This window comes from Oncorhynchus masou, chromosome 14 (assembly GCF_036934945.1).
Source record: "Oncorhynchus masou masou isolate Uvic2021 chromosome 14, UVic_Omas_1.1, whole genome shotgun sequence".
In the NCBI taxonomy this organism is placed as follows: domain Eukaryota; kingdom Metazoa; phylum Chordata; class Actinopteri; order Salmoniformes; family Salmonidae; genus Oncorhynchus; species Oncorhynchus masou.
The window spans coordinates 36,826,942-36,852,229 of record NC_088225.1 but is presented as its reverse complement, the minus strand read 5'-3'; the positions used below and the strand labels follow the sequence as shown (position 1 = coordinate 36,852,229).

The following is a 25,288-nucleotide window of genomic DNA, read 5'->3' as shown; positions in this document are numbered from 1 at the left end:
AGATTATTCTATGTCGATTTTCATATGGTTTTGATAATATCTTGGTTATTGTTTCCATATGGTTTGACAGTGTCTTGGTTATTGCCTGTAACACAGAGCAACATCTCATTCGGGTTTCTCTGTAAATAAAGATTACATCCATTTTAGGAAATGCAGTCTGAGATGAAATGTGGAGACTAGGACCATATAGATAGCTGTATAAGTACCTGTTGACCTGCCGTCATGTTAGTATGTTGACCTGCCATCATGTTGAGCTACCATCATGCTAGTATGTTGACCTGCCATCATGTTAGTATGTTGACCTACCATCATGATAGTATGTTGAGCTACCATCATGTTAGTGTGTTGACCTACCATCATGTTGAGCTACCGTCATGTTAGTATGTTGACCTACCATCATGTTGAGCTACCGTCATGTTAGTATGTTGAGCTACCATCATGTTGAGCTACCGTCATGTTAGTATGTTGACCTACCATCATGTTGAGCTACCATCATGTTAGTATGTTGACCTGACCTACCATCATGTTAGTATGATTGCCTACCGTCATGTTGACCTACCATCATGTTAGTATGTTGACCTACCGTCATGTTAGTATGTTGGCCTACCATCATGTTAGTATGTTGACCTACCATCATGTTAGCATGTTGACCTACCATCATGTTAGTATGTTGACCTACCATCATGTTGGCCTACCATCATGTTGACCTATCATCATGTTAGTATGTTGACTTACCATCATGTTAGTATGTTGACCTACCATCATGTTAGTATGTTGACCTACCATCATGTTAGTATGTTGACCTACCGTCATGTTGACCTACCATCATGTTAGTATGTTGACCTACCATCATGTTATTTGCTGTGTTCTGTAAACAATTTCTGGATTTAACCATGACAACTAAGCATACACTCAGTGGCTTGTTTATCAAGGAAAACCAATTGGGTATAGGGTAGGACCGCCCATTGCCTCCAGAACAGCCTGAATTCTTCGGGGCATTCTACAAGCTGTCGGAAACATTCCACAGTGATGTTGGTCCATGCTTGCTGCAGATGTGATGGTGGTACATGCATGCTACCACCAGGCCGTTCAATCTTATCCCAAAGACTCTCCATTGGGTTTGGTCAGCGACAATGTTCAGATATACGTGGTATATGTGGTGTTCAATCGTTGATCGACTGGTATCCGCGGCGGCAGGAAGCCTGGTGGTTAGAGCATTGGGCCAGTTACTGGAAGGTTGCTGGATCAAATCCCTGAGCTGACAAGGTCAAAGTCTGTCATTCTGAGCAAGGCAGTTAACCCACTTTTCCCCGGGCCACCGAAGACGTGGATGTCGATTAAGGCAGCCCCCCCGCACCTCTCTGATTCAAGGGTTGGGTTAAATGTGAAAGACACATTTCAGTTGAATATATTCAGGACTGACTAGGTGTCCCCCCACCACTCCCTTTTACCAGGGGACCTACCGTGTGCCAGGTGTCCCCCCCACCACTCCCTTTTACCAGGGGACCTACCGTGTGCCAGGTGTCCCCCCACCACTCCCTTTTACCAGGGGACCTACCGTGTGCCAGGTACCCCCCACCACTCCCTTTTATCAGGGGACCTACCGTGTGCCAGGTGTCCCCCCCACAACTCCCTTTTATCAGGGGCCCTACCGTGTGCCAGGTGTCCCCCCACCACTCCCTTTTATCAGGGGACCTACCGTGTGCCAGGTGTCCCCCCCACAACTCCCTTTTACCAGGGGACCTACCGTGTGCCAGGTGTCCCCCCCACCACTCCCTTTTACCAGGGGACCTACCATGTGCCAGGTGTCCCCCCCCACCACTCCCTTTTACCAGGGGACCTACCGTGTGCCAGGTGTCCCCCCACCACTCCCTTTTACCAGGGGACCTACCGTGTGCCAGGTGTCCCCCCCACCACTCCCTTTTATCAGGGGACCTACCGTGTGCCAGGTGTCCCCCCCACCACTCCCTTTTACCAGGGGACCTACCGTGTGCCAGGTGTCCCCCCCACCACTCCCTTTTACCAGGGGACCTACCGTGTGCCAGGTGTCCCCCCCACCACTCCCTTTTATCAGGGGACCTACCATGTGCCAGGAAAACATTACACCACCGCCACCAGCCTGTAACATTACACCACCACCACCAGCCTGTACCATTACACCACCACCACCAGCCTGTACCATTACACCACCACCACCAGCCTGTACCATTACACCACCACCACCAGCCTGTACCATTACACCACCACCACCAGCCTGTACCATTACACCACCACCACCAGCCTGTACCATTACACCACCACCACCAGCCTGTAACATTACACCACCACCACCAGCCTGTAACATTACACCACCACCACCAGCCTGTACCGTTGACTTTGGACAGGATGGGGCCAAGGACTCACTCTGCTTACGTTCCATCCTGACTCTGCCATCAGCGTGACGTAACAGGAAGTGAGATTCGTAGGACCAGACATTCGTCATATCAGGATTCATCCACACCTCCATTTTCCGATCTATGAGATTGTGGATCCGGTCCCCCTGACACTGACGATCACACCACGTTCCAAGTCCAGGAGGACAGACGTCTCTGAGATTCTGGATCCGGTCCCCCTGACACTGACGATCACACCACGTTCCAAGCCCAGGAGGACGGACGTCTCTGAGATTCTGGATCCGGTCCCCCTGACACTGACGATCACACCACGTTCCAAGCCCAGGAGGACGGACGTCTCTGAGATTCTGGATCCGGGTCCCCCTGACAGACGATCACACCACGTTCCAAGTCCAGGAGGACGGACGTCTCTGAGATTCTGGATCCGGGTCCCCCTGACAGACGATCACACCACGTTCCAAGCCCAGGAGGACGGACGTCTCTGAGATTCTGGATCCGGTCCCCCTGACACTGACGATCACACCACGTTCCAAGCCCAGGAGGACGGACGTCTCTGAGATTCTGGATCCGGTCCCCCTGACACTGACGATCACACCACGTTCCAAGCCCAGGAGGACGGACGTCTCTGAGATTCTGGATCCGGGTCCCCCTGACACAGACAATCACACCACGTTCCAAGCCCAGGAGGACGGACGTCTCTGAGATTCTGGATCCGGGTCCCCCTGACACAGATGATCACACCACGTTCCAAGTCCAGGAGGACGGACGTCTCTGAGATTCTGGATCCGGTCCCCCTGACACTGACGATCACACCACTTTCCAAGCCCTGGAGGACGGACGTCTCTGAGATTCTGGATCCGGTCCCCCTGACACAGATGATCACACCACGTTCCAAGCCCAGGAGGACAGACGTCTCTGAGATTCTGGATCCGGTCCCCCTGACACAGACGATCACACCACGTTCCAAGTCGCTTAGGTCACCGGTTTGGACCATTCTAACGTTTGATAGAACAGTAACTGAATGCCTTGATCCCTGTCTGTCTGCTTTATATAACAAGCCAGGGCCTCGTGACTCACTGTCTGGAGGAGCAAACCATTAGTCATGAACAGGGTGTTGTACCTAATAAACTCTCCCTAATTTTCTAGGCTTTTTTTTTACACATTTGACATTATATAGAATAATCTACTCTCTTTCTTTCCATCTCTCTCTCTCTCTCTCTCTTTCTTTCTCTCTCTATCCCTCTTTCGCTCCCCATCTCTCTCTCTCCTTCCCTTTCTCTCTCTCAGCTGACTCAACCATAAACCTCTAGTGACATTCCTAACCTTTGCCTCAGCCGATACAAATGACATTATGCCACCAGTTAATTGCTTTTATATCTGGAGGAAAGAACAACATCCATTCTTTAACCCAGTGGTATTGTCTCTAGATAGAACAGCATCCATTATTTAACCCAGTGGTATTGTCTCTAGATAGAACAGCATCCATTATTTAACCCAGTGGTATTGTCTCTAGATAGAACAACATCCATTATTTAACCCAGTGGTATTGTCTCTAGATAGAACAGCATCCATTATTTAACCCAGTGGTATTGTCTCTAGATAGAACAACATCCATTATTTAACCCAGTGGTATTGTCTCTAGATAGAACAGCATCCATTATTTAACCCAGTGGTATTGTCTCTAGATAGAACAACATCCATTATTTAACCCAGTGGTATTGTCTCTAGATAGAACAGCATCCATTATTTAACCCAGTGGTATTGTCTCTAGGTAGAACAAGATTAATACAAAGATATATAAATAGACACATTAATACAGAGAGAGATAAATAGATACATTAATACACAGAGATAAATAGATACATTAATACAGAGAGATAAATAGATACATTAATACAGAGAGACAAATAGATACATTAATACAGAGAGAGATACATATATACATTAATACATAGAGATAAATATATACATTAATACAGAGAGATATAAATAGATTAATACAAATATATAAATAGATACATTAATACAGAGAGATAAATAGATACATTAATACAGAGAGATAAATAGATACATTAATACAGAGAGATAAATATATACATTAATACACAGATATAAATAAACACATTAATACAGAGAGATACATAGATACATTAATACAGAGAGATAAAAAGATACATTAATACAGAGAGATAAATAGATACATTAATACAGAGAGAGATACATAGATACATTAATACAGAGAGATAAATAGATACATTAATACAGAGAGACAAATAGATACATTAATACAGAGAGAGATAAATAGATACATTAATACACAGAGATAAATAGATACATTAATACAGAGAGATAAATAGATACATTAATACAGAGAGACAAATAGATACATTAATACAGAGAGAGATACATATATACATTAATACATAGAGATAAATATATACATTAATACAGAGAGATATAAATAGATTAATACACATATATAAATAGATACATTAATACAGAGAGATAAAAAGATACATTAATACAGAGAGATAAATAGATACATTAATACAGAGAGAGATACATAGATACATTAATACAGAGAGATAAATAGATTAATTAATACAGAGAGAGAGATAAATTGGAAAAAACGTGTGTAATGAGATTAGTAGTGAAATGTACACAGACCGATACATTAGGTAGATTAGTAGTGACATGTACACAGACTGATACATTAGGTAGATTAGTAGTGACATGTACACAGACCGATACATTAGGTAGATTAGTAGTGACATGTACACAGACCGATACATTAGGTAGATTAGTAGTGACATGTACACAGACTGATACATTAGGTAGATTAGTAGTGACATGTACACAGACTGATACATTAGGTAGATTAGTAGTGACATGTACACAGACTGATACATTAGGTAGATTAGTAGTGACATGTACACAGACCGATACATTAGGTAGATTAGTAGTGACATGTACACAGACTGATACATTAGGTAGATTAGTAGTGACATGTACACAGACCGATACATTAGGTAGATTAGTAGTGACATGTACACAGACCGATACATTAGGTAGATTAGTAGTGACATGTACACAGACTGATACATTAGGTAGATTAGTAGTGACATGTACACAGACTGATACATTAGGTAGATTAGTAGTGACATGTACACAGACCGATACATTAGGTAGATTAGTAGTGACATGTACACAGACTGATACATTAGGTAGATTAGTAGTGACATGTACACAGACCGATACATTAGGTAGATTAGTAGTGACATGTACACAGACTGATACATTAGGTAGATTAGTAGTGACATGTACACAGACTGATACATTAGGTAGATTAGTAGTGACATGTACACAGACTGATACATTAGGTAGATTAGTAGTGACATGTACACAGACCGATACATTAGGTAGATTAGTAGTGACATGTACACAGACCGATACATTAGGTAGATTAGTAGTGACATGTACACAGACTGATACATTAGGTAGATTAGTAGTGACACAGACTGATACATTAGGTAGATTAGTAGTGACATGTACACAGACCGATACATTAGGTAGATTAGTAGTGACATGTACACAGACTGATACATTAGGTAGATTAGTAGTGACATGTACACAGACTGATACATTAGGTAGATTAGTAGTGACATGTACACAGACTGATACATTAGGTAGATTAGTAGTGACATGTACACAGACTGATACATTGGATAGATTTCTAATCAGGTTTCCCAGTTTCTCTCTACACAGATTGTCATCTCTGGAGTCGACAGCTACACTACAGCTTGGTCACAGCTCACAGAGAGGCACTTAATAGAATAGAACAGAATAGAATAGAGCAGTATAGAACAGAACACCATATAAAAGAACAGTATAGAGCTGTATAGAACATAATATAATAGAACAGTATAGAACAGAACAGTATAGAGCTGTATAGAACATAATATAATAGAACAATATAGAACAGAATAGAACAGAACAGTATAGAGCTGTATAGAACATAATATAATAGAACAATATAGAACATAATAGAACATAACACTATAGAACATAATAAAATAGAACAGTATAGAACATAATAGAATACAACAGAACAAAACATATCAGTATGGAACAGAATAGAATAGAGCAGAATATAATATAACAGTATAGAACAGAACAGAATAGAACAGTATAGAATGGAACACATTAGAACAGAATATAATAGAACAGAATACATCAGTATAGAACAGAAGGTATGGTATAGAATAGAACAGTATAGAACAGAATAGAATAGAACAGTTTAGAACTGCAGAGAAAGGTATGGTATAGAATAGAACAGTATAGAACAGTAGAGAACAGAATAGAAAATGGTATAATATAACAGAACACAATAGAAAAGAATAGAACAGAATAGAACATTATAGAACTGAATATAATAGAATAGAACAGTGTAGAACAGTATAGAATAGAACAGTGTAGAACAGAACAGAATAGTTTGGGATTGTGTGATTAAAGTCACACAAAACATGTCATAGTTTGGGGATTTTAAATGTTTCTACATATACTTGTCTTCTGAATACACACTCTCCATTTGTCTAATTAGTCTGAAGCAGAGGTTTCAGGGGAGATCATCTCTGTTCTCTTAAATGTGAGATTGTTTCAAAGCATTATTAAAAGACTGGATACGTCAAATTACAAGGCAGTTCATGTATATCTACTATTTTCTCTTTTTTTCTCCATTCTTCATCATCTGATGTTTTATTTACCTGGACATATCATTGTGACATCACTCTAATATGGTTCTGGAACATGTTTTATTTACCTGGACATATTATTGTGACATCACTCTAATATGGTTCTGGAACATGTTTTATTTACCTGGACATATCATTGTGACATCACTCTAATATGGTTCTGGAACATGTTTTATTTACCTGGACATATCATTGTGACATCACTCTAATATGGTTCTGGAACATGTTTTATTTACCTGGACATATTATTGTGACATCACTCTAATATGGTTCTGGAACATGTTTTATTTACCTGGACATATCATTGTGACATCACTCTAATATGGTTCTGGAACATGTTTTATTTACCTGGACATATCATTGTGACATCACTCTAATATGGTTCTGGAACATGTTTTATTTACCTGGACATATCATTGTGACATCACTCTAATATGGTTCTGGAACATGTTTTATTTACCTGGACATATCATTGTGACATCACTCTAATATGGTTCTGGAACATGTTTTATTTACCTGGACATATCATTGTGACATCACTCTAATGTCTCCATGTCTCATAGAGCAGGGAACAGACACATATACCTTCCTCCATGTCTCATAGAGCAGGGAACAGACACATATACCTTCCTCCATGTCTCATAGAGCAGGGAACAGACACATATACCTTCCTCCATGTCTCATAGAGCAGGGAACAGACACATATACCTTCATCCATGTCTCATAGAGCAGGGAACTGACACATATACCTTCCTCCATGTCTCATAGAGCAGGGAACAGAGCAGGGAACTGACACATATACCTTCATCCATGTCTCATAGAGCAGGGAACTGACACATATACCTTCCTCCATGTCTCATAGAGCAGGGAACAGGGCAGGGAACTGACACATATACCTTCCTCCATGTCTCACAGAGCAGGGAACAGACACATATACCTTCCTCCATGTCTCATAGAGCAGGGAACTGACACATATACCTTCCTCCATGTCTCATAGAGCAGGGAACAGACACATATACCTTCCTCCATGTCTCATAGAGCAGGGAACAGACACATATACCTTCCTCCATGTCTCATAGAGCAGGGAACTGACACATATACCTTCCTCCATGTCTCATAGAGCAGGGAACAGACACATATACCTTCCTCCATGTCTCATAGAGCAGGGAACAGACACATATACCTTCCTCCATGTCTCATAGAGCAGGGAACTGACACATATACCTTCCTCCATGTCTCATAGAGCAGGGAACAGACACATATACCTTCCTCCATGTCTCATAGAGCAGGGAACAGACACATATACCTTCCTCCATGTCTCATAGAGCAGGGAACAGACACATATACCTTCCTCCATGTCTCATAGAGCAGGGAACAGACACATATACCTTCCTCCATGTCTCATAGAGCAGGGAACAGAGCAGGGAACAGACACATATACCTTCCTCCATGTCTCATAGAGCAGGGAACAGAGCAGGGAACAGACACATATACCTTCCTCCATGTCTCATAGAGCAGGGAACAGACACATATACCTTCCTCCATGTCTCATAGAGCAGGGAACAGACACATATACCTTCCTCCATGTCTCATAGAGCAGGGAACAGACACATATACCTTCCTCCATGTCTCATAGAGCAGGGAACAGAGCAGGGAACTGACACATATACCTTCCTCCATGTCTCATAGAGCAGGGAACAGACACATATACCTTCCTCCATGTCTCACAGAGCAGGGAACAGACACATATACCTTCCTCCATGTCTCATAGAGCAGGGAACAGACACATATACCTTCCTCCATGTCTCATAGAGCAGGGAACAGACACATATACCTTCCTCCATGTCTCATAGAGCAGGGAACAGACACATATACCTTCCTCCATGTCTCATAGAGCAGGGAACTGACACATATACCTTCATCCATGTCTCATAGAGCAGGGAACTGACACATATACCTTCCTCCATGTCTCATAGAGCAGGGAACAGACACATATACCTTCCTCCATGTCTCATAGAGCAGGGAACAGACACATATACCTTCCTCCATGTCTCATAGAGCAGGGAACAGACACATATACCTTCCTCCATGTCTCATAGAGCAGGGAACAGACACATATACCTTCCTCCATGTCTCATAGAGCAGGGAACAGACACATATACCTTCCTCCGTGTCTCATAGGGCAGGGAACTGACACATATAGGGGAGGTAATAAACAGGTGATGAGTGAGTCCAGGTGAGTCCAATATCACAGACGCGCGTGACGAGGGAAAGCAGGTGTGCGTAATGGTTGATAGGAGTGCATGATGCAGAGCAGCCTGGCGTCCGGAAGCACCGGGGTGGAACGGGGGGAGCGGGAGCGGGAGCAGACGTGACAATGACTGTCATGTGTATTTAACAATTATCCTTAATTAAAATGTGACATCATTTCTCCCCCCCTCGCTCCCCTGATGAATCAGACAACTAATTCAACTCAGCATCCAGAATGATGTTTTCCAATTAACTCCTTTATTTAAAGGTTGAGAGAGGTCCACGTTCATCTGCATCGACCCCTTTTTGCTATTTTTTCACATACGCTGTTGTTACTGGCCAGCAGGGATGTTCTTGTCCCATCGCGCTCTAGCGAGCTGAAGGGTGGGACTGGATGGTGTTAAGAGATCGATGGGAGGGGTTGAGTGGAGCTGAAGGGTTGGACTAAAAACAAATAAAAGATAAATATTGTAAAATAGATTGTGTCCGTAAAATGTATAAAGCGGTGTTGTTCATTAGTTTACTACAATTATGGGAGAACTGGTAGGGTTAGAGGGAAATATATATATATTTTTTAAACATGTACATTTTATATATTTCTACAAAAATATATGGGGTTTGGAGATTATGACGACAAGCCAAAATCTATCTGCAGTTTTAAAGCTGATCTACCCCATACATTATATATATATAGTTGAAGTCAGGAGTTTACATACACTTAGGTTGGAGTCATTAACACTCGTTGTCAACCACTCCACACATTTCTATACTGTAGTTTTGGCAAGTCGGTTAGGACATCTACATTGTGCATGACACAAGTCATTTTTCCAACAACAGACAGATTATTTCACTTTTAATTCAATGTATCACAAATCCAGTGGGCCAGAAGATTACATCTAAGTTGACTGTGCCTTTACATTTACATTTACATTTACAATTGCAGAAAATGATGTCATGGCTTTAGAAGCTTCTGATAGGCTAATTGACATAATTTGAGTCAATTGGAGGTGTACCTGTGGATGTATTTCAAGGCCTACCTTCAAATTCAGTGCCTCTTTGCTTGACATCATGGGAAAATCAAAAGAAATCAGCCAAGACCTCAGAAAAGAAATGTAGACCTCCACACATCTGGTTCATCCTTGGGAGCAATTTCCAAATGCCTGAAGGTAGCAAGTCCATCTGTACAAACAATAGTCAGCAAGTATAAACACCATGGGACCACGCAGCCGTCACACTGCTCTGGAAGGAGACGCGTTCTGTCTCCTAGAGATGAACGTACTTTGGTGTGAAAAGTGCAAATCAATCCCAGAACAACAGCAAAGGACCTTGTGATGATGCTGGAGGAAACAGGTACAAAAGTATCTATATCCACAGTAAAACGAGACCTATATCGACATAACCTGAAAGGCCGCTCAGCAAGGAAGAAGCCACTTCCCCAAAACCGCCATAAAAATGCCAGACTACGGTTTGCAACTGCACATGGGGACAAAGATCGTACTTTTTGGACAAATGTCCTCTGGTCTGATGAAACAAAAAATATAACTGTTTGGCCAAAATGACCATCATTATGTTTGGAGGGAAAGGGGGAGGCATGCAAGCCGAAGAACACCATCCCAACCGTGAAGCACGGGGGTGGCAGCATCATGTAGTGGGGGTGCTTTGCTGCAGGAGGGACTGGTGCACGTCACAAAATAGATGGCATCATGAGGTAGGAAAATGATGTGGATATATTGAAGCAACATCTCAAGACATCAGTCAGGAAGTTAAAAATCTTGGTCGCAAATGGGTCTTCCAAATGAACAATGACCCTAAGCATACTTCCAAAGTTGTTGCAAAATGGCTTAAGGACAACAAAGTCAAGGTATTGGAGTGGCTATCACCAAGTCCTGACCTCAATCCTATAGAAAATATGTGGGCAGAACTGAAAAAGCATGTGTGAGCAAGGGGGCCTACAAACCTGACTCAGTTACACCAGCTCTGTCAGGAGGAATGGGCCAAAATTCACCCAACTTATTGTGGGAAGCTTGTGGAAGGCTCCCCGAAACGTTTGACCCAAGTTAAACAATTTAAAGGCAATGCTACAAAAAACGAATTGACTGTATGTAAACTTCTGACCCACTGGGAATGTGATGAAAGAAATAAAAGCTAAAAAAAAATCATTCTCTCAAATATTGTTCTGACATTTCACATTCTTAAAATAAAGTAGTGATCCTAACTGACCTAAAACAGGGAATTTTAACTAGGATTTGATCATGTCAGAAATGGTGAAAAACAGATTTGAAATGTATTTGGCTAAGGTGTATGTAAACTTCCGACTTCAACTGTCTATACATATATATACATATATACATATATACATCATTAGAAATGCAATAAATGTAATACATAATAAAACATTAGAAATGTCACAAAGAAGAAAATGGCAAAGGACAATTTCCACCAAGTGAAAAAAAACACATTTCCCATACACACTCTAAAAGATATTTCCGAAATACACTTTCAGGATATACATATATACATATACATATATAATTATATATATATATATATATAATTATATATATATATATATATATATATATATAATTGTTAAATATACATTTGCAGTCATTTCAAATGTCACACACTCCCTGCCTAATTACTCACACCAGCTTATCGTGTCCATCACACATTCATATATTTTGTACATATATTTTGTACATGTAAATATATGTACAAAATATATACATGTGTGATGGACACGATAAGCTGGTGTGAGTAATTAGGCAGGGAGTGTGTGACATTTGAAATGACTGCAAATGTATATTTAACAATTATCCTTAATTAAACTGTGACATCATTTCTCCCCTCTCGCTCCCCTGATGAATCAGACAACTAATTCAAGTCAGCATCCAGAATGATGTTTTCCAATTAACTCCTTTGTTAAAAGGTTGAGAGAGCTCCACGTTCATCTGCATCGACCCCTTTTTTGACACTAACTTGTTTCAATCATCACACACGATGCTGCTACAGTTTACTATCAGTTATTTTATTTCTAGTTATATGTACCCCTGCACATTGACTCAGTACTGGTACCCCTGCACATTGACTCTGTACTGGTACCCCGTGTGTATTGCGCAAGTTATCGTTACTCGTTGCGTATTTAATGTTAGTTTTATCATTCTCTATTTTCTCTCTGAATTGTTGGGACCCGTAAGTAACCATTTCATTTTTAGTCTACAACTGTTGTTTATGAATGTTGTAGTACAACACCTGTGGTGGTGATAATGTGGTAGTACACCTGTGATGGTGATAATGTGGTTGTACACCTGTGGTGGTGATAATGTTGTAATACACCTGTGGTGTGATAATGTGGTAGTATACCTGTGGTGGTGTGTGTTTATGTGGGGTGACAATGTGGTAGTATACCTGTGGTGGTGTGTGTTTATGTGGGGTGATAATGTGGTGGTGTGTGTTTCTGTGGGGTGATAATGTGGTAGTGTCTGTTTCTGTGGGGTGATAATGTGGTAGTGTCTGTTTTTGTGGGGTGATAATGTGGTGGTATACCTGTGGTGGTGTGTGTTTCTGTGGGGTGATAATGTGGTGGTGTGTGTTTCTGTGGGGTGATTGTAAGTCGCTCTGGATAAGAGCGTCTGCTAAATGACTTAAATGTAAATGTAAATGTGATAATGTGGTAGTGTGTGTTTCTGTGGGGTGATAATGTGGTAGTGTGTGTTTCTGTGGGGTGATAATGTGGTAGTGTGTGTTTCTGTGGGGTGATAATGTGGTGGTGTGTGTTTCTGTGGGGTGATAATGTGGTAGTGTCTGTTTCTGTGGGGTGATAATGTGGTAGTGTGTGTTTCTGTGGGGTGATAATGTTGTGGTGTGTGTTTCTGTGGGGTGATAATGTGGTAGTGTCTGTTTCTGTGGGGTGATAATGTGGTGGTGTGTGTTTCTGTGGGGTGATAATGTGGTAGTGTCTGTTTCTGTGGGGTGATAATGTGGTGGTGTGTGTTCTGTATCCTTTAGCAGTTTTATTAGATATGCCTGGAGGCACAGACGTTTGGTCTCTCTGGCAGGTTGTTCTCTCTGGCAGGTTGGTCTCTCTGGCAGGTTGGCCTCTAACAGGTCGGCCCCTCTGGCAGGTTGGTCTCTCTGGCAGGTTGGTCTCTCTGGCAGGTTGGTCTCTCTGGCAGGTTGTTCTCTCTGGCAGGTTGTTCTCTCTGGCAGGTTGGTCCCTCTGGCAGATTGGTCCCTCTGGCAGGTTGTTCTCTCTGGCAGGTTGATCTCTCTGGCAGGTTGTTCTCTCTGGCAGGTTGGTCTCTCTGGCAGGTTGTTCTCTCTGGCAGGTTGTTCTCTCTGGCAGGTTGGTCTCTCTGGCAGGTTGTTCTCTCTGGCAGGTTGTTCTCTCTGGCAGGTTGGTCCCTCTGGCAGATTGGTCCCTCTGGCAGGTTGGCCTCTCTGACAGTTTGTTCTCTCTGGCAGGTTGGTCTCTCTGACAGGTTGGTCTCTCTGGCAGGTTGGTCTCTCTGGCAGATTGTGTAGGTGTACAGGAGGTGTTCCGAGTGTGATGGGGGACCAGAGTGTGTTCTGTCCTTATAGATCTGAGGTTATAGACTGTAAACACAGGACTGATGTCTGACTGGGCGACCAGAGTGTGTTCTGTCCTTATAGATCTGAGGTTATAGACTGTAAACACAGGACTGATGTCTGACTGGGCGACCAGAGTGTGTTCTGTCCTTATAGATCTGAGGTTATAGACTGTAAACACAGGACTGATGTCTGACTGGGGGACCAGAGTGTGTTCTGTCCTTATAGATCTGAGGTTATAGACTGTAAACACAGGACTGATGTCTGACTGGGGGACCAGAGTGTGTTCTGTCCTTATAGATCTGAGGTTATAGACTGTAAACACAGGACTGATGTCTGACTGGGGGACCAGAGTGTGTTCTGTCCTTATAGATCTGAGGTTATAGACTGTAAACACAGGACTGATGTCTGACTGGGGGACCAGAGTGTGTGTGTGAAGTGTTTCTGTTTTCCTTCGCTGACATTGGTGTGTTCTCTACAGGGAAGGGATGTGGTGCTGGTGATAAAGTGAGAATGTAGTCTGGTGTGTGTGTGCGCGCGTGTGTGTTTGTGGGGGGGGGGGGTGAGGGGGGGGTGCGTGTTGGTGGATGTGTGTGTGTGTGTTTGTGCATGTGGGTTTGTGTTTGTATGTGTGGGTGCGTGCGTGCGTGTGTCCTACTGTGCTCTGCATGTGCTCTGCATGTGCCCATTTTGTCCCCCCCTCCCTCTCCATGGTGTTAGAACACAGAATCTCTACTCAGCCTACACGCATGACTTGAGATGGACGCGTGATAGGAGAGGGAGGGAGGGAGGGAGGGAGTAAATTTGTGAGTGAGGGTTTCTCTAGAATGTGTATCTCTAAATGGTGTAGTTCGAGAATGTGTATCTCTCGATGGTGTAGTTCTAGAATGTGTATCTCTAGATGGTGTATCTCAAGATGGTGTAGTTCTAGTATGTGTATCTCTAGATGGTGTAGAAGTAGAATGTGTATCTCTAGATGGTGTAGTTCTAGAACGTGTATCTCTAGATGGTGTATCTCAAGATGGCGTTGTTCTAGTATGTGTATCTCTAGATGGTATATCTCTAGATGGTGTAGTTCTAGAACGTGTATTTCTAGGGGTTGTAGGGTGTATATTAGTCTGGTGTTGGTAGGGGTTGTATGGTGTATATTAGTCTGGTGTTGGTAGGGGTTGTATGGTGTATATTAGTCTGGTGTTGGTAGGGGTTGTATGGTGTATATTAGTCTGGGGTTGTAGGGTGTATATTAGTCTGGTGTAGGTAGGGGTTGTAGGGTGTATATTAGTCTGGTGTAGGTAGGGGTGTTATGGTGTATACTAGTCTGGTGTGTGTAGGGTTGCTAGGGGTTGTAGGGTGTATATTAGTCTGGTGTTTGGTAGGGGTTGTATGGTGTATATTAGTCTGGTGTTGGTAGGGGTTTTGTGGTGTATATTAGTCTGGTGTTGGTAAGGGTTTAGGGTGTATATTCATCTGGTGTTGGTAGGGGTTGTGTGGTGTATATTAGTCTGGTGTTGGTAGGGGTTGTAGGGTGTATATTTATCTTGTGTTTGGTAGGGGTTGTAGGGTGTATATTAGTCTGGTGTTGGTAGGGGTTGTGTGGTGTATATTAGTCTGGTGTTGTTTGGGGTTGTAGGGTGTATATTAGTCTGGTGTTGGTAGGGGATTTAGGGTGTATATTAGTCTGGTGTTGTTAGGGGTTGTAGGGTGTATATTAGTCTGGTGTTGGAAGGGGTGTTATGGTGTATATTAGTCTGGTGTTGATAGTGTTGGTAGGGGTTGTATGGTGTATATTAGTCTGGTGTGTGTAGGGTTGCTAGGGGTTGTAGGGTGTATATTAGTCTGGTGTTGGTAGGGGTTGTATGTTGTATATTAGTCTGGTGTTGGTAGGGGTTGTATGGTGTATATTAGTCTGGTGTTGGTAGGGGTTGTAGGGTGTATATTAGTCTGGTGTTGGTAGGGGTTGTAGGGTGTATATTAGTCTGGTGTTGGTAGGCGTGTTATGGTGTATATTAGTCTGGTGTTGGAAGTGTTGGTAGGGGTTGTATGTTGTATATTAGTCTGGTGTGTGTAGGGGTTGTAGGGTGTATATTAGTCTGGTGTTTTAGGGGTTGTAGGGTGTATATTAGTCTGGTGTTGGTAGACGTGTTATGGTGTATATTAGTCTGGTGTTGGAAGTGTTGGTAGGGGTTGTATGTTGTATATTAGTCTTGTGTGTGTAGGGTTGCTAGGGGTTGTAGGGTGTATATTAGTCTGGTGTTGGTACGGGTTGTATGGTGTATATTAGTCTGGTGTTGGTATTGGTTGTATGGTGTATATTAGGCTGGTGTTGGTTGGGGTTGTAAGGTGTATATTAATCTGGTGTTCGGCAGGGTTGCTAGGGGTTGTATGGTGTATATTAGTCTGGTGTTGGTTGGGGTTGTAGGGTGTATATTAATCTGGTGTTGGTAGGGGTTGTAGGGTGTATATTAGTCTGCTGTTGGTAAGGGTTGTAGGGTGTATATTAGTCTGGTGTTCGGTAGGGGTTGTAGGGTGTATATTAGTCTGGTGTTGGTAGGGGTTGTAGGGTGTATATTAGTCTGGTGTTGGTAGTAGTTGTTGGGTGTATATTAGTCTGGTGTTAGTAGGGGTTGTAGGGTGTATATTAGTCTGGTGTTGGTAAGGGTTGTAGGGTGTATATTTGTCTGGTGTTCGGTAGGGGTTGTAGGGTGTATATTAGTCTGGTGTTGGTAGGGGTTGTAGGGTGTATATTAGTCTGGTGTTTGGTAGGGGTTGTAGGGTGTATATTAGTCTGGTGTTGGTAGGGGTTGTATGGTGTATATTAGTCTGGTGTTGGTAGGGGTTGTATGGTGTATATTAGTCTGGTGTTAGTAGGGGTTGTAGGGTGTATATTAGTCTGCTGTTGGTAAGGGTTGTAGGGTGTATATTAGTCTGGTGTTCGGTAGGGGTTGTATGGTGTATATTAGTCTGGTGGTGGTAGGGGTTGTATGGTGTATATTAGTCTGGTGTTGGTAGGGGTTGTAGGGTGTATATTAGTCTGGTGTCGGTGGTGTTGGTAGGGGTTGTATGGTGTATATTAGTCTGGTGTCGGTGGTGTAGGTAGGGGTTGTATGGTGTATATTAGTCTGGTGTTGGTAGGGGTTGTATGGTGTATATTAGTCTGGTGTTGGTAGGGGTTGTATGGTGTATATTAGTCTGGTGTTGGTAAGGGTTGTATGGTGTATATTAGTCTGGTGTTCGGTGGTGTTGTTAGGGGTTGTAGGGTGTATATTAGTCTGGTGTTGGTAGGGGTTGTAGGGTGTATATTAGTCTGGTGTTGGTAGGGGTTGTAGGGTGTATATTAGTCTGGTGTTGGTAGGGGTTGTAGGGTGTATATTAGTCTGGTGTTGGTAGGGGTTGTAGGGTGTATATTAGTCTGGTGTTGGTAGGGGTTGTGGGGTGTATATTAGTCTGGTGTTGGTGGTTTAGGTAGGGGTTGTAGGGTGTATATTAGTTTGGTGTTGGTTGGGGTTGTAGGGTGTATATTAGTCTGGTGTTGGTAGTGGTTGTAGGGTGTATATTAGTCTGGTGTTGGTAGTGGTTGTAGGGTGTATATTTGTCTGGTGTTGCTAGGGGTTTAGGGTGTATATTAGTCTGGTGTTAGTAGGGGTTGTATGGTGTATATTAGTCTGGTGTTAGTAGTGGTTGTAGGGTGTATATTAGTCTGGTGTTGGTAGGGGTTGTAGGGTGTAAATTAATCTGGTGTTGGTTGGGGTTGTAAGGTGTATATTAGTCTGGTGTTGGTAGTAGTTGTAAGGTGTATATTAGTCTGGTGTTGGTAGGGGTTGTAGGGTGTATATTAGTCTGGTGTCGGTGGTTTAGGTAGGGGTTGTAGGGTGTATATTAGTCTGGTGTTTGGTAGGGTTTGTAGGGTGTATATTATTCTGGTGTTGGTAGGGGTTGTGTGGTGTATATTAGTCTGGTGTTGGTAGGGGTTGTAGGGTGTATTTTAGTCTGGTGTAGGTTGGGGTTGTAGGGTGTATATTAGTCTGGTGTCCGGTAGGGTTGCTAGGGGTTGTAGGGTGTATATTAGTCTGGTGTTCGGCAGGGTTGCTAGGGGTTGTATGTTGTATATTAGTCTGGTGTTGGTAGGGGTTGTATGGTGTATATTAGTCTGGTGTTCGGTGGTGTAGGTAGGGGTTGTAGGGTGTATATTAGTCTGGTGTCGGTGGTGTAGGTAGGGGTTGTAGGGTGTATATTAGTCTGGTGTTGGTAGGGGTTGTAGGGTGTATATTAGTCTGGTGTCGGTGGTGTAGGTAGGGGTTGTATGGTGTATATTAGTCTGGTGTCGGTGGTGTAGGTAGGGGTTGTAGGGTGTATATTAGTCTGGTGTTGGTAGGGGTTGTAGGGTGTATATTAGGCTGGTGTCGGTGGTGTAGGTAAGGGTTGTAGGGTGTATATTAGTCTGGTGTTAGTAGGGGTTGTGTGGTGTATATTAGTCTGGTGTTGGTAGGGGTTGTAGGGTGTATATTAGTCTGGTGTCGGTAGGGGTTGTAGGGTGTATATTAGTCTGGTGTCAGTGGTGTAGGTAGGGGTTGTAGGGTGTATATTAGTCTGGTGTCGGTGGTGTAGGTAGGGGTTGTAGGGTGTATATTAGTCTGGTGTAGGTAGGGGTTGTATGGTGTATATTAGTCTGGTGTCGGTGGTGTAGGTAGGTGTTGTAGGGTGTATATTAGTCTGGTGTCGGTGGTGTTGGTAGGGGTTGTAGGGTGTATATTAGTCTGGTGTCGTTGGTGTTGGTAGGGGTTGTAGGGTGTATATTAGTCTGGTGTCGGTGGTGTAGGTAGGGGTTGTAGGGTGTATATTAGTCTGGTGTCGGTGGTGTAGGTAGGGGTTTTAGGGTGTATATTAGTCTGGTGTCGGTGGTGTAGGTAGGGGTTGTATGGTGTATATTAGTCTGGTGTCGGTGGTGTAGGTAGGGGTTGTAGGGTGTATATTAGTCTGGTGTCGGTGGTGTAGGTAGGGGTTGTAGGGTGTATATTAGTCTGGTGTCGGTGGTGTAGGTAGGGGTTGTAGGGTGTATATTAGTCTGGTGTCGGTGGTGTAGGTAGGGGTTGTAGGGTGTATATTAGTCTGGTGTCGGTGGTGTAGGTAGGGGTTGTAGGCTGTATATTAGTCTGGTGTCGGTGGTGTAGGTAGGGGTTGTAGGGTGTATATTAGTCTGGTGTTGGTAGGGGTTGTAGGGTGTATATTAGTCTGGTGTCGGTGGTGTAGGTAAGGGTTGTATGGTGTATATTAGTCTGGTGTTCGGTAGGGTTGCTAGGGGTTGTATGGTGTCGTATTGTGTATTCTTTTGTTTTCCGTGTTCTACAGCTGGTTTGTGGTGATTGCTCCAGTTGTTTTTACATAGTGTGTTCCTTCCTGTAACTAGGGCAGTCTGGGAATGGGGAGGAGTCCACTGTCTCATTAACACTCGTGCATATTTAATTAGACGAGCTGGATGACAACAATATCTGGATGCATTAATATTCTGCTAAGAGAGACAGGAAAGAGAGAGAGAGAGGTAGACATATATGGCATTTTAGAAGGGTGAGAGAGAGAGAGAAAGAGAGGGGGAGAGAGAGGGAGGGAGAGAGAGGGAGAGAGACATGGTAAGTGTGAGAGAGAGGGAGAGACATGGGAAGGGTGAAAGAGAGAGAGAGAGACATGGGAAATGTGAGGAAGATATGAGGGTGAGGAAGGGTGAGGAAGATACGAGAGAGGTAGACAGAGAGGAGAGGGAGGGAGATATGACAGAGGTATACAGAGAGGTAGATGAGAGAGAGAGTTAGACAGAGAGGGAGATATGAGAGAGAGAGAGATAAGAGAGAGAGGTAGACAGAGACATGAGAGAGAGAGAGGTAGATATGAGAGAGAGAGGTAGACAGAGAGGATATATGAGAGAGGTAGATATGAGAGAGAGAGAGAGAGAGAGAGGTAGACAGAGAGGAATATATGAGAGAGAGAGAGAGAGGTAGACAAAGGGGGAGATATGAGAGAGGGAGATATGAGAAGGTTGAGAGAGGGAGGAGAGTGGAGAGAGAGAGAGAGAGAGAGAGAGAGAGAGAGAGAGAGAGAGAGAGAGAGAGAGAGAGAGAGAGAGAGAGACAGATTCTGTCAGACCTGGGCCCTGACAGTAAATCTCAGTAAGACCAAAATAATGGTGTTCCAAAAAAGGTCCAGTCACCAGGACCACAAATACAAATTCCATCTAGACACTGTTGCCATAGAGCACACAAAAAACTATACATACCTTGGCCTAAACATCAGCGCCACAGGTAACTTCCAAAAGCTGTGAACGATATGAGAGACAAGGCAAGAAGGGCATTCTATGTCATCAAAAGGAACATAAATTTCAACATACCAATTAGGATTTGGCTAAAAATACTTGAATCAGTCATAGAACCCGTTGCCCTTTAAGGTTGTGAGGTCTGGGGTCCGCTCACCAACCAAGACTTCACAAAATGGGACAAACACCAAATTGAGACTCTGCACGCAGAATTCTGCAAAAATATCCTCCGTGTACAACGTAGAACACCAAATAATGCATGCAGAGCAGAATTAGGTCGATACCCACTAATTATCAAAATCCAGAAAAGAGCTGTTAAATTCTTTAACCACCTAAAAGGAAGCGATTCCCAAACCTTCCACAACAAAGCCATCACCTACAGAGAGATGAACCTGGAGAAGAGTCCCCTAAGCAAGCTGGTCCTGGGGCTCTGTTCACAAACACAAACAGACCCCCACAGAGCCCCAGGACAGCAGCACAATTAGACCCAACCAAATCATGAGAAAACAAAAAGATAATTCCATGACACATTGGAAAGAATTGACAAAAAAACAGAACAAACTAGAATGCTATTTGGCCTTAAACAGAGAGTACACAGCGGCAGAATACCTGACCACTGTGACTGACCCAAACTTAAGGAAAGCTTTGACTGTCTCTATGTATAGACTCAGTGAGCATAGCCTTGCTATTGAGAAAGGCCGCCGTAGGCAGACATGGCTCTCAAGAGAAGACAGGCTATGTGCTCACTGCCCACAAAATGAGGTGGAAACTGAGCTGCACTTCCTAACCTCCTGCCCAATTTATGACCATATTAGAGAGACATATTTCCCTCAGATTACACAGATCCACAAAGAATTCGAAAACAAATCCAATTTTGAAAAACTCCCATATCTACTGGGTGAAATTCCACAGTGTGCCATCAGAGCAGCAAGATTTGTGACCTGTTGCCACGAGAAAAGGGCAACCAGTGAAGAACACGCACCATTGTAAATACAACCTATATCTATGCTTATTTATTTTATCCTGTGTCCTTAACCATTTGTACATTGTAAAAACACTATATATATATATATATATATATATATATATATATATATATATATATATATATATATATATATATATATATAATATGACATTTGTAATATCTTTATTGTTTTGAAACTTCTGTATGTGTGATGTCTACTGTTAATTTTTATTGTTTATTTCACTTTATATATTATCTACATTACTTGCTTTGGCAATGTTAACACATGTTACCCATGCCAATAAAGCCCCTTGAATTGAATTGAATTGAATTGAGAGGAGAGAGAGAAAGGAGAGAGGGGGAGATATGAGAAGGGTGAGAGAGACAAGGACTGATGCAGTTCAATCATCACCTACCTATTCCCTCTCTCTTTGGAAGCAGAAAACATACAGAGCGAGAGAGAGAAGGAGAAAGTGTGCGATATCTTAGATTATGGTCAGCATTATGAGCTGTGAGGTTGTAACCTGGCCCATCCAGTTTAATTAATGTTTAACTCAGGTTACTGCGATGCACACACACCCTCCCCACGCCTCCCTGTCCCTGTCCCCCGTCCCCCTAAAGCGTTCTTTAAGGGGTTTTCTCTCTCTCTGAGAGGTTTTTGACTGTAAAGGAAGTGACATCGCAAAGAGTGACAAGCGTGTTGCTTAGTTACCATCGCTGACACTGAGCATATGTCAGATTATTTTGATTTTCCCCAAAGCAGGGCGCGAGCATACACACACCTGTCCTGTCATCCCGCTGAACTAAATCCCAGGCAGTACCAGGAAGCTAGCATACACACACCTGTCGTGTCATCCCGCTGAACTAAAGCCCAGGCAGTACCAGGAAGCTAGCACAAGTCTTCAGGTTCCAGGCTACATGGCCTCTCAGCAAACCTTTGCGTCTCCAGTCCGCTTTTGCTACGACAGCAAAGTGCTGCGTTAACGTTAGCTGGTCATTTCACAGCTGTTGTTAACCATTCATACAGTGACTGTTGTAACCACTGACAGGCACACACATACGCACGCACGTACACACACACACACACACACACACACACACACACACACACACACACACACACACACACACACACACACACACACACACACACACGTATGACCCAATTATTCTGTTTAGCATCTTCTACTGAGTAACACTACAGAAGAAAAGAGTGAGAGAGGGAAGGGACGGAGGGAGAGAGAGGAGTGGGGGAGAAGGATGGAGGGTGACAGAGAACGGGAGAGATGAAGGCAGAGAGAGAGGAGGGAGGGTGAGGAGAGAGAGAGGGAGGGAGGGGAGGAGAGGGAGAGGGAGGGAGGGGAGGAGAGAGAGAGAGGAGGGAGGGGAGGAGGGAGAGAGAGGAGTGGGGGAGAAGGATGGAGGGAGACAGAGAACGGGAGAGATGAAGGCAGAGAGAGATGAGGGAGGGGAGTAGAGAGAGAGGAGGGAGGGGAGGAGAGAGAGAGGAGGGAGGGGAGGAGGGAGGAGAGGAGAGAGAGGGGAGGGAGGGGAGGAGAGAGAGAGGAGGGAGGGGAGGAGAGAGAGAGGAGGGAGGGGAGGAGAGAGAGAGAGAGAGCGAGGAGGGAGGAGAGAGATGGAGAGAGAAATAGAGCGAGGAGGGAGGAGAGAGATGGAGAGAGAAATAGAGAGCTCTCAGCATTCAGCCTCATTACGTCTGCTGGCATTTTAAATCCTTTTGATGATTTAGGAAGAATGAGAGAAGAGACAGTGGAGGGAGGGGGTGAAAAGAGGGGGTAGGTGGTGAGAGGGGATGAAAAGAGGGGGTAGGTGGTGAGAGGGGGTGAAAAGAGGGGGTAGGTGGTGAGAGGGGGGGTGAGACGGGTTGTGTTCTCTCACCCTGACACCGTTTCACTCCTCTGCCTAGACCTCACTTTGTTCTTCCTCTGAAAAGAGAGAGAGAGAGAGAAACAGAAAAAGACAGGCTTTGGGAGAAGGAGAGCGGGAGGAAGAGATGGAAAGAAAGAGGGGGAGGAGACAGAGAGAGAGGAAGAGATAGTTTAATAGAGGAGAATCCTAAATGTGTGAAATCCTGTCTTCAATCTGGGTCACAGAAGGCCTGAAAGGCTGCATGAAACAGGCCACTGGCTGGAGAGGTACTCAACTCACACACACACACACACACACACACACACACACACACACACACACACACACACACACACACACACACACACACACACACACACACACACACACACACACACACACACACACACACACACACACACACACACACACACACACACACACACACACACACACACACACACACACACACACACACACACACACACACACACACACACACACACACACACACACACACACACACACACACACACACACACACACACACACACACACACACACACACACACACACACACACACACACACACACACACACACACACACACACACACACACACACACACACACACACACACACACACACACACACACACACACACACACACACACACACACACACACACACACACACACACACACACACACACACACACACACACACACACACACACACACACACACACACACACACACACACACACACACACACACACACACACACACACACACACACACGGGACGGACTTTCTTTTGTGTCTGATTTTAGTCATGGATTTAAAATATAACTTGGACTGGAATATGTATTTAAGTTGCGGTTCATATCTGGGGGGAGAGAAGAGAGAGAGATGGTTGGATGAACTCTGGGGGGAGAGAAGAGAGAGAGACAGGTGGTTGGATGGACGCTGGGGGGAGAGAATAGAGATAGATGGTTGGATGAACTCTGGGGGGAGAGAAGAGAGAGAGATGGTCGGATGAACTCTGGGGGGAGAGAAGAGAGAGAGCTGGTTGGATGAACTCTGGGGGGAGAGAAGAGAGAGAGATGGTTGGATGGACTCTGGGGGAGAGAATAGAGAGAGAGAAATGGTTGGATGGAATCTGGGGGGAGAGAAGAGAGAGAGATGGTTGGATGGACTCTGGGGGAGAGAATAGAGAGAGAGAAATGGTTGGATGGAATCTGGGGGGAGAGAAGAGAGAGAGAGAGATGGTTGGATGGACTCTGGGGGAGAGAGGAGAGAGAGAGATGGTTAGATGGACTCTGGGGGGAGAGAATAGAGAGAGATGGTTGGATCGAATCTCGGGGAGAAGAGAGAGAGATGGTTGGATGGACTCTGGGGGAGAGAATAGAGAGAGAGAGATGGTTGGATGGACTCTGGGGGGAGAGAATAGAGAGAGAGATGGTTGGATGGACTCTGGAGGGAGAGAAGAGAGAGATGGTTGCATGGACTCTGGGAGCGAGAAGAGAGAGAGAGAGATGGTTGGATGGACTCTGGGGGGAGAGAATAGAGAGAGAGATGGTTGGATGGACTCTGGGGGAGAGAATAGAGAGAGAGAGATGGTTGGATGGACTCTGGGGGGAGAGAAGAGAGAGAGACAGATGGTTGGATGGACGCTGGGGGGAGAGAATAGAGATAGATGGTTGGATGAACTCTGGGGGGAGAGAAGAGAGAGAGATGGTTGGATGAACTCTGGGGGAGAGAAGAGAGAGAGCTGGTTGGATGAACTCTGGGGGAGAGAAGAGAGAGAGATGGTTGGATGAACTCTGGGGGGAGAGAAGAGAGAGAGATGGTTGGATGGACTCTGGGGGAGAGAATAGAGAGAGAGAAATGGTTGGATGGAATCTGGGGGGAGAGAAGAGAGAGAGATGGTTAGATGGACTCTGGGGGAGAGAATAGAGAGTGAGATGGTTGGATGGACTCTGGAGGGAGAGAATAGAGAGAGAGATGGTTGGATGGACTCTGGAGGGAGAGAGAGAGAGAGAGATGGTTGCATGGACTCTGGGAGCGAGAAGAGAGAGAGAGAGATGGTTGGATGGACTCTGGGGGGAGAGAATAGAGAGAGAGATGGTTGGATGGACTCTGGGGGAGAGAATAGAGAGAGAGAGATGGTTGGATGGACTCTGGGGG

At 44.1% G+C, this 25,288-nt stretch overlaps 1 protein-coding gene across 1 annotated transcript in view; it reads left to right on the top strand.

Moving 5' to 3' along the window:
* The window catches only part of LOC135554813 (RNA binding protein fox-1 homolog 1-like), a 252,533-nt gene that overhangs the window by 961 nt on the left and 226,284 nt on the right, over nt 1–25,288 (top strand).